A 14783-nucleotide genomic window follows, 5' to 3' on the forward strand; every position below is an offset into this window, starting at 1 on the left:
AGAGAAGTAGCACATCAGGGAAGAACCTCCCATTTGCTATGCTAGGCTGCTATTTGCAGGGAGCTTTTTTCACACAGTGTTAGGCAGTCAGTCTAGGGGCTAGGGAGACCCACATTCAAATGCTCACAAAGCATAAATGGGTGGCCTTGAGCCAGTCACCTCCTTTCAGTTTAGCAGGCGTTGTTGTGAGAATGAAACGGGGGGGGCACACCATATAAAATCATATAATAGTAGGGTTGGAAGGGGCCTATAAGGCCATCAAGTCCTGCTCAATGCAGGAATCCAAATCAAAGCATTCCCGACAGATGACTGTCCAGCTGCCTCTTGAACGCCTCCAGTGTCGGAGAGCCCACTACCTCTCTAGTAATTGGTTCCATTGTCGTATGGCTGTAACAGTTAGGAAGTTTTTCTGATGTCCAGTCGAAATCTGGCTTCTTGCAACTTGAGCCCATTATTCTGTGTCCTGCACTCTGGGACCATCGAGAAGAGATCCTGGTCCTCCCCTATGTGGCAACCTTTCAAGTACTTGAAGAGTGCTATCATATCTCCCCTCAGTCTTCTCTTCTCCAAGTTAAACATGCCCAGTTCCTTCAGTCTCTCCTCATAGTCCCCTGATCATCCTTGTTGCCCTCCTCTGAACCTGTTCCAGTTTGTCTGCATCCTTCTTGAAGTGCAGAGACCAGAACTGGACGCAGCACTCAAGATGAGGCCTAACCAGTGCCAAATAGAGGGGAACTAATACCTCACACGATTTGGAAACTATACTTCTGTTAATAGCATTTGCCTTATTGGCAGCCACATCACACTGTTGGCTCATATTCAGCTTGTGATCAACAATTCCAAGATCCTTCTCACATGTAGTATTGCTGAGCCAAGTATCCCCCATCTTATAACTGCATTTGGTTTCTTTTTCCTAGGTGTAGCACTTCGCATTTATCCCTGTTGAATTTCATTCTGTTGTTTTCAGCCCAATGATCCAGCCTATCAAGGTCCCTTTGAATTTTGTTTCTGTCTTCCATGTATTAGCTGTGCCCCCCAATTTTGTATCATCTGCAAATTTGAGAAGCATGCTCTGTACCTCCTCATCCAAGTCGTTAATAAAAACATTGAAGAGCACTGGGCCCAGGACCAAGCCCTGTGGTACCCCACTCGTTACTTGCACTCAGGTTGAGAAGGAACCATTGATAAGCACTCTTTGAGTACGATTCCCACAGTCTACAAGGGAGGTTACCTAATCAAAAGAGATAAGATTAGTTTGGCAGGATTGGTTCTTCATAAATCCATGTTGGCTCCTGGTAATCACTGCATTGTTTTCAAGGTGCTTACAGATTGACTGCTTTATAATCTGCTCCAGAGTTTTTCCAGGGATTGATGTTAGGCTGACTGGTCTGTAGTTCCCCGGTTCCTCCTTTTTGCCCTTTTTGAAGACAGGGGCAACATGTGTTGCTTTGAGCTCCTTGGAGGAAAGGCAGGATGTAAATCTTACTAATAAACATAAATGTGACACCCACCCCCCACTTGGAGTCTGAAGTGGAGCGGCCTTTTCTATCACCTTGCAGACCCAGCCACAGTCACCAAGTGAGGAAGATGCACATTTCAAATGTATGTACTACCAAGTGCCAAGTGGCATGCTTTAATCTAACAATCTCAGCTCATGAGTAGCCAATCGCATGAGGACAATAACATTGGTTTAAGAAGCAATGACATCAACTGGGAAAGGAGAAACTAGGCCAGCTGCCAAAACACACCCAAGCAGGAATTTGGGAGAGATATTAAGGTGCTGTCCTTTGATACCACACCACCTATAGCCATGAAAAATGTCATCAGAGTTGGGCTGCTTGAAAAACGATTCCTCCGCCTATGAGCCACTGTGCCACGTGGGCCCTGGGACCCTCACATGGACCTTCACCCTTCAAAAACCCACATTCACCAGCACATCCCTTAAACAAGACATGCAGAATCAATTTCTCCTTTGCTACAGAGGATTTTTTTAAAAGTGCAGAAGTCGGTCCCCTGAACCCCACAGACCCTCCCAGATGCTTCTAACACCTTTCTGATTGAGTCCAAGAGACAGAGAGAAAGAGAGATTTAAAACTTCAAACAATATATCCAGGTTAAGCGTAAAGTCACCCAGCCACGGCAGCGGCAGCGGCAGCTTCACCACCTCCTCAAGCGGACAAATGTTGCTCCAAGTCTTCTCCTGCCCACTTTGGCACACCCTAAACTGAAAAAGGGAAGTGCTGGTTCCTTTCTGGAACAGGAGGGAAACCTAGCAGGATAAAGCAGCTAATTTTTCTCCCCAGAGACAGTGTACATCTTTCCTGAACCTAGTGCCCTCCAGATGCTGATGGACTCCAGCCCCCAACAGTCTCAGCCAGCATGGCCAGTGGTCAGGGATAAGAGGTCAACAACATCTGGAGGGCACCACATCGAGGAAGGCTGCAAATGTGAAAGTCACATCAATTGCCCCACTGACTTTTGTGTCTGGCCTCCATAAGCTTGCCCATGAAGCAATGTGGCCCTTGGGATGAAAAATACCTCCTGCCTAGGAGAAATATCCCTTTCTTTCCTCTCCCCCCCCCAAACCTTCAGATCCTTTATGGAAGTTTCAAAATATGGGAACTCCAAACATTACAATATTGGACAAGGAAGATAACTACTGCTAGAAAGAACCTCCATGGTCAAGGGCAGTATGCCTCTGACTATGCTGCGGAGCAGCAAGAAGGGCCATTTCTTTCCCGTCCTGCTTATGGGCTTCCCAGAAAAATCCAGTGGCTGCTGTTGGAAATGCTGGACTGGATGGACCCAGAGAAAGGTGTGGGGAAAAGCGCCAATGAGCCCTCCACAGCATAGCTTTACATTTTATCAAACTTATGCAGAGGTTTATAACAGATTATAAATGACACAGAGAACGAATAAAGAGTAATGATTCATTCCTTCTCTCAACATGCAAAAATTCAGGGTAACCGAACCCAAAAAAATCAGTCATGATTGGCATAACATTCAGGACAGGGAAGAAGTATTTCTTCCTGCAATCAGCTTTTGGAACTCATTGCCACTAGATGTGAAAATACTTATTTGCTTAGATGACTTTAAGAAACTGTTAGGCAGCCGGAAGAGGGAATGGGAAGAACGACACACCATCAGTGTCCCTAGAATTGCCAGCAGCTTGGAGAGCAAAAAATGGACAGAGAAAAACTTCCCCTCCACTATTAAAACAGTCACCAAATGATTTTGGTTTGCAGTAGGTTCGGGGAAGACAGCAGCAACGACTCCAACGTGAAATTAACCCCAGAGGCAAAGGAAGCTGCCTTCTACTAAGGTCCACCTAGCTCAATTTTGTCTACACTGACTGGCAGTAGATCTCTAGGGTTTCAGAAAGCCCTGCCTGAAGATGCCGGGGTCCTATTGCATGTCAAGCACGTGCTCTGTCATTGAGCTGCAGCCCTCAGATGTCTATCAGCCACATTAGCTAAACAGATCCTCCATGTTCATGGGCAGTATACCTCAGAATACAAATAGCTGTGGAGAAGCAGCACAGGAGGGCTGTTGCCTCCCTGCCCTGCTACTGAGCTTCCCTGATGCGTTACACTGCCTGCTGCCGGCCACAGTATGCTAGACCAAAGAGACCCACTGCAGTGATACTTAAAACCCTTTCTTCAAAGCAAGAAACCACAAATTCTACATACCCTGAGATGCCTTGAAGAACAAGGGGCAGCCCACGTGGGTCTCTCAAAGGAAAATCCTCTTTGGGATAACGCTTCAGTCCTCTCTCTCTCTCTTTTCTCTCTCTTGGGATTGCAGGCAGAATCCCAGATGCGAAGGGCCTAGACAGACACCCGAACTTTGGCAGTAGTTAGCCAATAGGTAAACAAAGGTTGATACTGTTGGAGACAGTATGCTCCTGAATCCCAGTTTCTAGCAATAATAAGTGAGGAGAGTGTTGTTGGGCTCATGTCCAGGAGAGGCATCTGGTTGGCCACTGTGAGAATAGGATGCTGGACTTGATCATGGTCCTTTGGCCTATCCAGCAGCCCGGCTCTTCATATGTTCTCACATGTTAATGCTCTCATATAACAAACTTGCATCATTGACTTATCATATGCTGAGAGGCAGTGTGGCGTAGTGGTCAGAGTGTTGCACTACAACCTGGGAGACCAGGGTTCAAATCCCCACACAGCCATGAAGCTCACTGGGTGACCATGGGCCAGTCACTGCCTCTCAGCCTCAGAGGGAGGCAATGGTAAACCCCCTCTGAATACCGCTTGCCATGAACACCCTATTCATAAGGATTTCATAAGTCGGGATCGACTTGAAGGCAGGCCATTTCCATTTCATTTTCAATGTTCTTTTGGAGGAAAAAAGGCTATTGGGGTACACTGGACCCCTTCCATTATTGACTAAGAGCCCAGTACTTCACTACGGTATTTTCTGGTTTCTGGTTTGTTTTCTCTTCTGTTATGAATCCATAATTTCACCTTTGCATCTCTTTTCTCCTCTGGCGCTTCCCAACTGTCCAATAAGGAATTTAGTTAACATTGTGGGGCCCAGAGCACGGCAATAGCTTTTGTGTCACGCTTTGCTTTTGGAATGCGCTATGGATAAAATCTACTTTTTACATTAAAATGGAAGTCATTCTGAAATCACTCATTAACGTTGTTTTCAGCTAGGCCTTTAAAGAGGTCCGTGGGGCCCCAACAGCAGATTGATGCTGTCAGGAACAACAACAACAAAATTATGTTTAGAAATCTGCCAATGCAAAATGTGGCAGCCAGGATGTTGGCCCAGATCTGCTTCACTGAGCTTATTAGCGCAGTGTTGTTTGAGCCCCACTGGCTTCCAATTTGTTTCTGAGCGCAATTAATGGTGACGATAATCTCCTATAGAAGCCTAAACTATCTGGATAATGTTGACCTCGCCTCAGTCGTCCATGCTCTGGTAACCTCGAGATTGGACTACTGCAATGCACTCTACGTGGGGCTGCCTTTGAAGACAATTCGGAAACTACAGCTAGTGCAAAACGCGGCAGCCAGACTGCTGACGAGGACCAGACGGTCCGCACAGATAACACCTGTTCTGGCTCGTTTGCACTGGCTACCTATTTGTTTCTGGGCTAGATTCAAAGTGCTAGTTTTGACTTATAAAGCCTTACACGGTGCGGGACCACAATACCTTGCGGAACGCCTCTCCCGCTATGAACCTACCCGCTCACTACGTTCAACATCTAAGGCCCTCCTCCAAGTCCCGTCCCATAGGGAAGCTCGGAGGGCTGTTACTAGATCTAGGGCCTTTTCAGTAGTGGCCCCCGAATTGTGGAACAGTCTCCTTGATGAGGTGCGCCTGGCGCCTACTCTTCTATCTTTTGGGCGCCAGGTTAAAACTTTTTTATTCTCCCAGGCATTTTAATTGCTTAATGTTAAGTTAATTTTATATCAAGTTGTTAAACGTTTAAGCTGTCTGTTTTAGGGATTTTATCTGATTTCTTTTTACTGTATTGTATTTTATTCCTTGCTGTGAACCGCCCAGAGAGCCATAGGCTAGGGGCGGTATAGAAATGGAATGAAATAAATAAAATAAATAAATAAACTGTCTGGGGCCAGATTATTTGAAGGACTGCCTTTGCCTGCATGACTCTGCCTGCCTTTTATGATCATCATCGGAGGCCTTGCTCCATGACTCTTTGCCAGTTGACTGGTAAACAGGAAGGTTGTGAAATGCCCTTCCTTTAGGCCAGGGGTAGGGAACCTTTGGCCCTCCAGATGTTGCTGAACTACAACTCCCATCAACTTTTGCCATTGGTCATGCTTGCTAGGGCTGATGGGGGTTGTATTGTAGCAACATCTAGAGGACCAAAGATTCCCTACATCTGATTTAGGCAAATGGTCACAGTGTTCTTAGTTGGCCAGGCTTTTGGATTGCTGTAACTTTGTACCTGGCTGCTACAAATGATTTTTACAGTCACTCTGGGCTAGGGCCAGGGAGGATTCTGTTCTGCTCTGTATTTTGGCGTGAACCTATTTCACCCCTCTGACTAGGAATGAAAAGCTCTGTCAATTTCAGACCTGTCAGTTTCTCATTTTCCCAACTTTAAATCCAGTTCTCCACATTTCTGCAGCCATTTGCTTCAAACCATTTTAAAGTTAAAAAAGAAAGGAACCTTTGAAAAAAGTACTACTTTAAAAAAAAGAAGAATGGATGGATTTCAAAGAATTTACCTCAAAAGTCTTATCATACACGGGATGGGGCAGAGTTGGTTTTGGCAGAAACGAAACTGGCTCAGGAGAGATGTATGGTGACCCACCCATCCCTGCTCTGGACTTTAGTCCTGAGTTTTGCTATATTCTCATTGCATGGTTTTATTCCAGGCACCTGTTTTAACTAGTTGGTAAGCAAGTAACTGAGGCACAAATCAGAAAGTTTGTATGGACAGTCATACTAAAGAATCATAATTTAATAAGTCTTGAAAAGGTTAGTTCTGAAATCTGGGATTTGTGAAGGCAGATGCTGACATGCTTTCAATTAGCAATTATTGAACATTTGGCAGTTTTCCAGAATAGTTATTTACAACAGAGGTTTGAATTGTTTTGGCCTCCTCCTCCTCTGCAGTTTTAATATACAAGAGTCAAAACCTATTGTTTTCTATGTGTGATTCTTTTTATTCTAGATGTGCTGACTATTCAATGTGTTTTTTTAAAAAGATTTGTCATATATATAATTTCTTTGATTTTATATTACACCACTGATTAAGATCTTTGCATCAAAACACATTTGGCATATGTCAAAAAATACTGTATAGAATTAGGCTACGTAAGGATTTTTTAATGGAGTGTTTCCATACATGGTACTTATTTTACTATAATAAATAATATTTTCCCATGTTGAAATATACTGCATATTTATTTTGTTATAATAAAGAATATTATATTTTTTATTTAAAAAATTCCCCACCCGCCACCCCTTAACTCTGATTTTGGTTAACTATGCTGTCAGCTGCCTTGGGGGCTCTTGTGATTTAAAGAGAGTATATACAGGTTTAATATAAATAAGGGTCATAAACATGAATTTAAGTGAAAAGGAGCATCATATAAGCTAAAGGGTAAGGGTGATAGTTTTAGCTGTCAGTTCAGTTTAAAACCAGTTATAAACCAATTCAGTTTTTTAAAAGTAGAGTCTAAGTTACAACTTAAAACTACAGTTGCACTTTACAAAGTCTCAGTTCAAGGATAGCGTAGGCCTCATTTAAGATCCTTAAATGCAGTATAATCTAAAATAAAACAGCAGACCTTAGTCCAAGTCCAAGCTTCAGCTTTCAGTTCAGTCTAAAACCAGTTAAAAGCTAGTTTCAGTTTTAAAAGAAATCATCCACAGGGAGTTAATCTCCATGTCATCACCACAAATTATCCATTGTCCACTTAATCACAACACATCGGCCTGGCTTGCATATCATGTTAAGCGAAATGTTAAAGCCAAAAACTTACAGGAAATTGGTGGAAAACATTTTTAAGAAGAACAAATCTTTCTGAAGTAAAACCAGCACGGTTTCTACAAGAGTAAGTCCTGCCTCAGTAACATTTTATAGTTATTTGAGAGTCTCAGCAAGCATATAGATAGGAGGTGATCCAGTTGACATTTTAGACTTTGTATACTTAGACTTACAAAAATTTTGATAAAGTGCCTCTCCAAAGACTCCTGAGTAAACTTAGCTGTCATGGAATGAGAGGAGATGACCTCTTATGGATTAGCAACTGGTTAAGGAACAGGAAGGGAGAAGGAATAAATGGACAGTTCTCCCAACAGAAAGTGGGAGCCTCTCAATTGGGACTTGTGCTTTTGAACTTGTTCACAAATGATCACAAATTAGTTAAGACTCATTTGTGAGATAGCCAAGTGCACTGATGATACCAAATTGTTCAAGGTGGTTAATATAAAAAGGGATTACACAGAGCTCCAAAAGGATCTCTCCAAACTGGATGAATTGGAAGGGAAATGGCAAACACAGTTCAATGTAAGCAAGAGTACACATTGGAACAAAACCAATCCTAGCTTCACATATACACTAATAGGGTCTGAACTGGCAGTGACTGACCAGGAAAGACATTTGGAGTCATGGTGGACAACTCGATGATGATGTTGTGCAACAGCTGAGACAAAGGCAAATTCCATGCTATGGATCATTAGGAATGAACTGCCTTCAAGTCAATCCTGACTTACGGCGACCCTATGAACAGGGTTTTCATAAGGGGTTTACCATTGCCTTCCTCTTCCTTTCATTAGGAAAGGGACTGGAAACAAAGCTGCTGATGTTATAATGCCATTATACAAATCCATGGTGGAATTATGTGGAACACTTGGAATGCTGTGCATCGTTCCGATTCACTGCATCTCCAAGAGGATATTGTAGAGTTGGAAAAGGGCAAGCAACGCCATCAAGGGGTTGGAGTACAACTCCTCTATGATGAAAGGTTACAACATTGGGGCTTTTGAGTTTAGAAAAATGAAATGAAGAGGGGCATGATAGAAGTATATAAAACTGGTGTGGAGAAAGTAGACGGAGGCATTTTCTTTGCCTCCTAATAGTGAACTGGGGCCATGCTGTGAAGCTTAATGCTGAAAGATTCAGGACAAGACAAAAGAAAGTACGTCTTTACACAGCACATAATGAAACTATGGAATTTTCTCCCAGATGCAGTGATAGCTTTAAAAGCTCTGTGGGTGGCTTTAAAAGATTAGGCAAATTTATGGGGGAGAAGGCTACCACCAGCCACAACAGTTATGCATTCTCTCCAAGGTCGGAAGCAGTACGCTGCTGAAACCCAGTTGTTGGGAACTGCAAGTGGGGAGAATGCTATTGCCCTCATGTCCTGCTTGTAAACTTCTAGTTGGCCACAGTGAGATCAGGATGGTGGATTAGATATACTTTTGACCTGATCCAGTACCCAAGCTCTCCTTGTATTCTAAATTCTGAACATTTCGAGAGGGACCATAGCTCAGTTGTAGAGCACTCCTGCTAAAAGAACGCTCAGGAAGCAGAAGAGTAAGCAGTCCTGCCCTAGATGGTCTGAACTGGGGGTGTAAGGCAGTTTCTTCTCCTCCTCACTTTGGGCCTTTGGCAACTGGGCAGAAATGGGCTCCAGCTAACAGCAAGCCAGGAAGAAGCAGAGACAACCTCACAGTGGAGGCACTCCAGTAGCCTCCATCCAGACCATGGAAGCAGCAGAGCCTCGCTTAACACGCCTGCACATCTCAGTGAGCAACAGGAGTTTGGGCTTCCTGCCAGGTGCCACAGAAATACAAATACATAGCTCAAATAACCCCGTTGGCTCCCCTCCATCTCCAGCATAGCTGTCAGCATCCAAGAGAAGAAAATAAACCAGAAAATGCTTTTTTCCCTCTGCAAAATTAAGCAGTGAGATGAGGAAACCAAACAAAGTAACAAAATGTCAAGACTAGGGAGGGTGATAAGCACCAGGAGGGATGGAGAGAGGGAGGAGGAATATAAAAGAAATATCCAAATCTCCCTTGCAAGCAATTTATAAAAACTGCCAAGCCAGAAAAAAAAAAACGACGTTCTGTGCTAAAAGGTGTCATTCCCACAAACGGCTGTGGCAGCATGCTCTAATGAGTGAATTATGGATCAGATCCTAAGGAACCACATTAACGTGCGGCATGGCTACACAGAGGACACATCAGAGTCATAATGTGCAGGCTGGAAAAGGGTGTATGTGTGTCTGCAAACAGACACATCAAATCCCCTCACATTGCAGTAATGGCCACCAGCTTGGATGGCTTTAAAAGAAGATTAGACAAATTCATGGAGGACAGGGCTATCAATGGCTGTGCCAGCCTAGTCAGAGGCAGCATGCTTCTGAAAACCAGTTGCCGGAAGCCTCAGGAGGGGAGAGTGTTCTTGCACTCGGGTCCTGCTTGCGGGCTTCCCCCAGGCACCTGGTTGGCTGCTGTGAGAACAGGATGCTGGACTAGATGGGCCACTGGCCTGATCCAGCAGGCTCTTCTTATGTTCTTATGTTCTTAAGATGCAGTAATGGCCACCAGCTTGGATGGCTTTAAAAGAAGATTAGACAAATTCATGGAGGACAGGGCTATCAATGGCTACTAGCCATGATGGCTGTGCTGTGACACCCTAGTCAGAGGCAGCATGCTTCTGAAAACCAGTTGCCGGAAGCCTCAGGAGGGGAGAGTGTTCTTGCACTCGGGTCCTGCTTGCGGGCTTCCCCCAGGCACCTGGTTGGCTGCTGTGAGAACAGGATGCTGGACTAGATGGGCCACTGGCCTGATCCAGCAGGCTCTTCTTATGTTCTTATGTTCTTAAGATGCAGTAATGGCCACCAGCTTGGATGGCTTTAAAAGAAGATTAGACCAATTCATGGAGGACAGGGCTATCAGTGGCTACTAGCCGTGATGGCTGTGCTCTGCCACCCTAGTCAGAGGCAGCACGCTTCTGAAAACCAGTTGCCGGAAGCCTCAGGAGGGGAGAGTGTTCTTGCACTCGGGTCCTGCTTGCGGGCTTCCCCCAGGCACCTGGTTGGCTGCTGTGAGAACAGGATGCTGGACTAGATGGGCCACTGGCCTGATCCAGCAGGCTCTTCTTATGTTCTTATGTTCTTAAGATGCAGTAATGGCCACCAGCTTGGATGGCTTTAAAAGAAGATTAGACCAATTCATGGAGGACAGGGCTATCAGTGGCTACTAGCCGTGATGGCTGTGCTCTGCCACCCTAGTCAGAGGCAGCATGCTTCTGAAAACCAGTTGCCGGAAGCCTCAGGAGGGGAGAGTGTTCTTGCGCTAGGGTCCTGCTTGCGGGCTTCCCCCAGGCACCTGGTTGGCCGCTGTGAGAACAGGATGCTGGACTAGATGGGCCACTGGCCTGATCCAGCAGGCTCTTCTGATGTGCTTATGTTCTTATGCACAGTGAGTTCAAGTTTCCTTCCATGCACAAAATGTCCCAGAAAGAGCAACTATAATAATGCAGTCTTGTGCTGCAGATGATACGAAAAGCGTAGCAATTTTTTAAAAAATTGGTTGCCTCATTAGGTTGGTTGAAGCCCCCATTAGTGCCGGCAGAATTCAATTGGTCTTGGAATAGGTTTGCTGGTTCAACCAGTATATGCAGCTTGCTAAGAGAGGAGAGGAACGAGCAGACGCGGGAGCCCTCTTCAGGAGTTACGGCCAACCTGATTGCAATCTCATGGACCAGGCAAGCAGCACTGGACCCCACCATCACGCCCCTGACAGCCCAGCCCCACTGCATCATGAAAATACTGGGGCTGAAGGTCTAAGTGGGGAGGCTGTTGTATGAGCATGGACCAAGGAACTCTATTTTGCAAAGGGAGCCACGCACACACAGCTGGCTTCCCACGTCCATCCTTCAGCCCTGAAGTGTCAGCAGCAGTGGGGTGGGGCAGTTGGGGGTGCAATGGAGGGGTGGGGGCAGGAAGCCCAGGCCCACTCTCCCTCTCACAAGATTGACTGTGAGAGGTTGAATTCCCAAACAAAACTAGGAGGTAGACCAGGCAAAATGCTAGGAAGCATTACAACAGACAAATGAGGAGAGTGTGCCTTGATATTGCAAAGGGTGGCAGAACGTGCCCGTCCGCTCTGCTTACAGCAGGGGCAGGGAACCTTTTTTCAGCTAAGGGCCAAATTCTCTCATGCGACAACCTTTGGGGGCCACATGCCCCTGGTGGGGGCCAGAGGCAAAACTGTGTTACTTTGGAGCAATGGGAACGACTCTAAGCACTGAAGAGTACGCTGCATTTCAGCCATGCAAAAATCATTCTGTTTCTGCACACCCACGCACATCTTTCCAGCCTCCATCCAGGCAATCAGGAGGCATCATCACAGTTCAAGGACACAGTCCAGCCAGGCAAAAGATCTCAAAGAGGGGGTGGAGCATAATCAGTGAGGGATGTGGCCTGGGGGACTGGGCATGGCCTGAGGAAAGTGCCAAGAGACAGGTAGAGAGGATCACATTTGACCCCCAAGCCTGAGGTTCCCCAGCCCGAGCTGATAGACACACACTGCACCCTCCCCCCCATAAGATTCCTACCAAATAATAATAATAATAAACTTTATTTCTACCCCGCCCTTTTTCCAATAGGACTCAGAGCAGCTTACAACTAAAAACATACAAAGTTTGCAATTAAAAATAGAATTAAACTTTGAGAAAAATTAAAACCATAAAACATACGTTAAAAACAGCAGACAATTTAAAATAATAAGATCATATAATGTAGTCACCAATCCTATGACGCTTAATCCTGGTCGTTCTCTATCCCAAATGCCCATTGAAATAAAACAGTCTTTACTTGTCGCCGGAAGGATGGCAAGGAGGGAGCTAATCACACCTCACTCGGAAGGGAGTTCCATAGCCTAGGGGCAGCCACCAAAAAGGCCCTATCTCGTGTCCCTGTCATATGTACTTGCGAAGGTGTGGGGAGCACAAGAAGGGCCTCACCTGAAGATCTCAAATCCCGGGCAGGTTCATGTAGGGAGATACGATCTGCCAAATAGTCTGGACCTGAGTCGTATAGGGCTTTGTAGGTCAAAACCAGCACTTTGAATTGTGACCGGAAACAAATTGGCAGCCAGTGGAGCTGTTGTAACGGGTGTTGTATGATCCCTGTAACCAAAGAAGCCACCCTGTGGGGTGGAGGGGCAGGTTGTACCCACCCCACTTCACGTTTTCTCATATAAATAAGAAGAGATATCCACTTACATGGGAAACCATCAGGGGGGCATTTAGAGAAGGGGTGCCACTGGGATGGAATCTAGACCACTGAGAATTCTTGGTTGGACTCTGTGTTCAGAAGCATTGAAAGCACAGATGTAGGCAGTGGCAGGGTTCACAAGGAAATTAGGAGGCAAAGGAAGTAAGGGGCATGTTGCCCAAGTGTGATTCAGTACACTCAACTGACGCTGGGCCTGTGCGGCACCAACTTGCCCTGGCAGCTGATCAGACCATCGGCAGCCAAGGCTCTCAAGCTCAAGGTTGTGAACTCTGTGCTGGAAAAAGATTTGGCCAATTCGGTCCATCGACATTCTTTGCCAACAGTTCTCTCCTGCATTCTTAAACCCACACAGACATTGTGTAAATATAGCAAATTTGTGTAATTGAGAGATGGTACAGCCAAATAGCTAAAAGCAGCAGTGCCACCAGGGCAGGACTCTGGGGGAGAGGTCCAAGGCCCAATCAGCAGAAGGAGCAGGAGGGCCCTAAATGCAGCAAAGCAAAGCATTTACCCATCTAAAGCAGGGGTGGGTTACTTCAGGCAGGGCCAGCACCAGGCATGACTGGGTCCTTGGGCACCATCCTGTCCCAGGCCCGCAGCACTGTAGCCCAACGCCCCCCCCATACAGGCAGCATGGGGCTAATAAGCCTGCCCGCACATCCCACCTACCTCTCCCGTTCCTAAGAATGACATGCGCACTGTGCACACATGCATGCCATCAATCAAGATGGCAGCGGTGGTATCAGCCCCTTCGGGAAGCCCCTGCCACTAACTTGGTTCATGGCAGGCTTGCGCGCACAGCGTACATGTCATTCACAGGGATGGGAGAGGTAGGTGGGGCATGCATGCAGGCTTATTGAAGCCTGCACTGACTGTATTGGGGGGGTGCCTGGGACCTCCCCTCTCTGCGATCTGTGGCAGGATCGGGAGTTAATGCTGCTGCGGATTGTGGAATGGGAGCGCTACCCTCCCACCCTAAGGAGGGCCCCTTCAGGGGCCCCTCTGAGCCACAGGAGCCCTTGGCCAGGGCCCGACCTGGCTGCCTTCTGGCGCCAGCCGTGACTTCAGGCCTGAGGGCCACATACGGCACTCTAGTCCTCTCTGTCTGATCCTTGGGGCTGTCTCCAGGCCACACACACCACTGGCCCTTTACTTTGTGCCTTCCTTGAGTGCTTTTACCTGGATGGAATGTATCCTTGGACACCGAATTTTGTATGGTTGGAATGTAGCCTCCTGTGCAAAGGTAAGAGCCACATTCATAGCTCCAAACACTTTTGCCTCTGGCCTCACCCACTACTGGCATGAAGCCCCTGGAAAGTTGTTCACAAGGAAATGTGGCTCTCAGCAGGGCCAGGGGCAGAGAGTGGCCAGGTCAGGTCCTAATGAAGGTCTCCTGTGACCCAGGGGGCCGCTAGGATGGGAGGGTAGTGCTTCCATTCCATAATTCACAGCAGTGTCAGCTCCTGACCCTGCCATGGGTTGCAGAGAGGGAGCTCTCAGGCACACACCCCCCCATACAGTCAGTGCAGGCTTCAATAAGCCCTCACTCACACTCCACCTATCTTTCCAGTTCCTGTGAATGACGTGTGCGCTGTGCACGCACCATCAACCAAGATGGCGATGGGGGCTTCCTCAAGGTGTACATGCCTGTCATCAACCAAGATGGTGGCAGAGGCTTCCCTAAGGGGTTGATGCTCCCGCGGCCATCTTGGCTGATGGCAGGCAGGCATGCGCAGCACATGTGTCATTCATAGGACAGGAGAGGTAGGTGAGACACTCAGGCTGATTATCCCCGTATAGCCTGCATGGGTGAGTTGGGCTATGGTGCTGCAGGCCTGCGGCAAGCTGGTGCCCAAGCACCCAGTCATGCCTGGTGCCAGTCCTGGCCCTCAGGCTAAAAAAAAACATCCTCCACCCTGATCTAAGGAGTGAGAGTATGCTATAAGACCATTGAGTCCAGAGTCTAAAATTACCACTGGCTAAGAGAATGAGCTATGAAATCAGGAAGTCCCCAGCTCAAGTCTCATCTCTGCC

The 14783-nt window shown here is 46.7% G+C and overlaps 1 protein-coding gene across 7 annotated transcripts in view; it reads right to left on the reverse strand.

The window, feature by feature from the left end:
* PC (pyruvate carboxylase) overlaps positions 1–14783 on the reverse strand; it is a 328935-nt gene that overhangs the window by 265044 nt on the left and 49108 nt on the right. The window contains exon 1 of one of the 7 annotated variants that reach the window (XM_061606804.1): positions 3690–3777. The exons of the other annotated variants lie outside the window; for them this stretch is intronic. The gene's annotated coding sequence lies outside the window, so the exon portion shown is untranslated. Of the gene's footprint in view, positions 1–3689; positions 3778–14783 lie in introns of those variants that run through there. 7 annotated transcript variants of the gene reach the window in all.

The sequence above is a fragment of the Rhineura floridana genome, chromosome 22, assembly GCF_030035675.1.
Source record: "Rhineura floridana isolate rRhiFlo1 chromosome 22, rRhiFlo1.hap2, whole genome shotgun sequence".
Taxonomy (NCBI): Eukaryota; Metazoa; Chordata; class Lepidosauria; order Squamata; family Rhineuridae; genus Rhineura; species Rhineura floridana.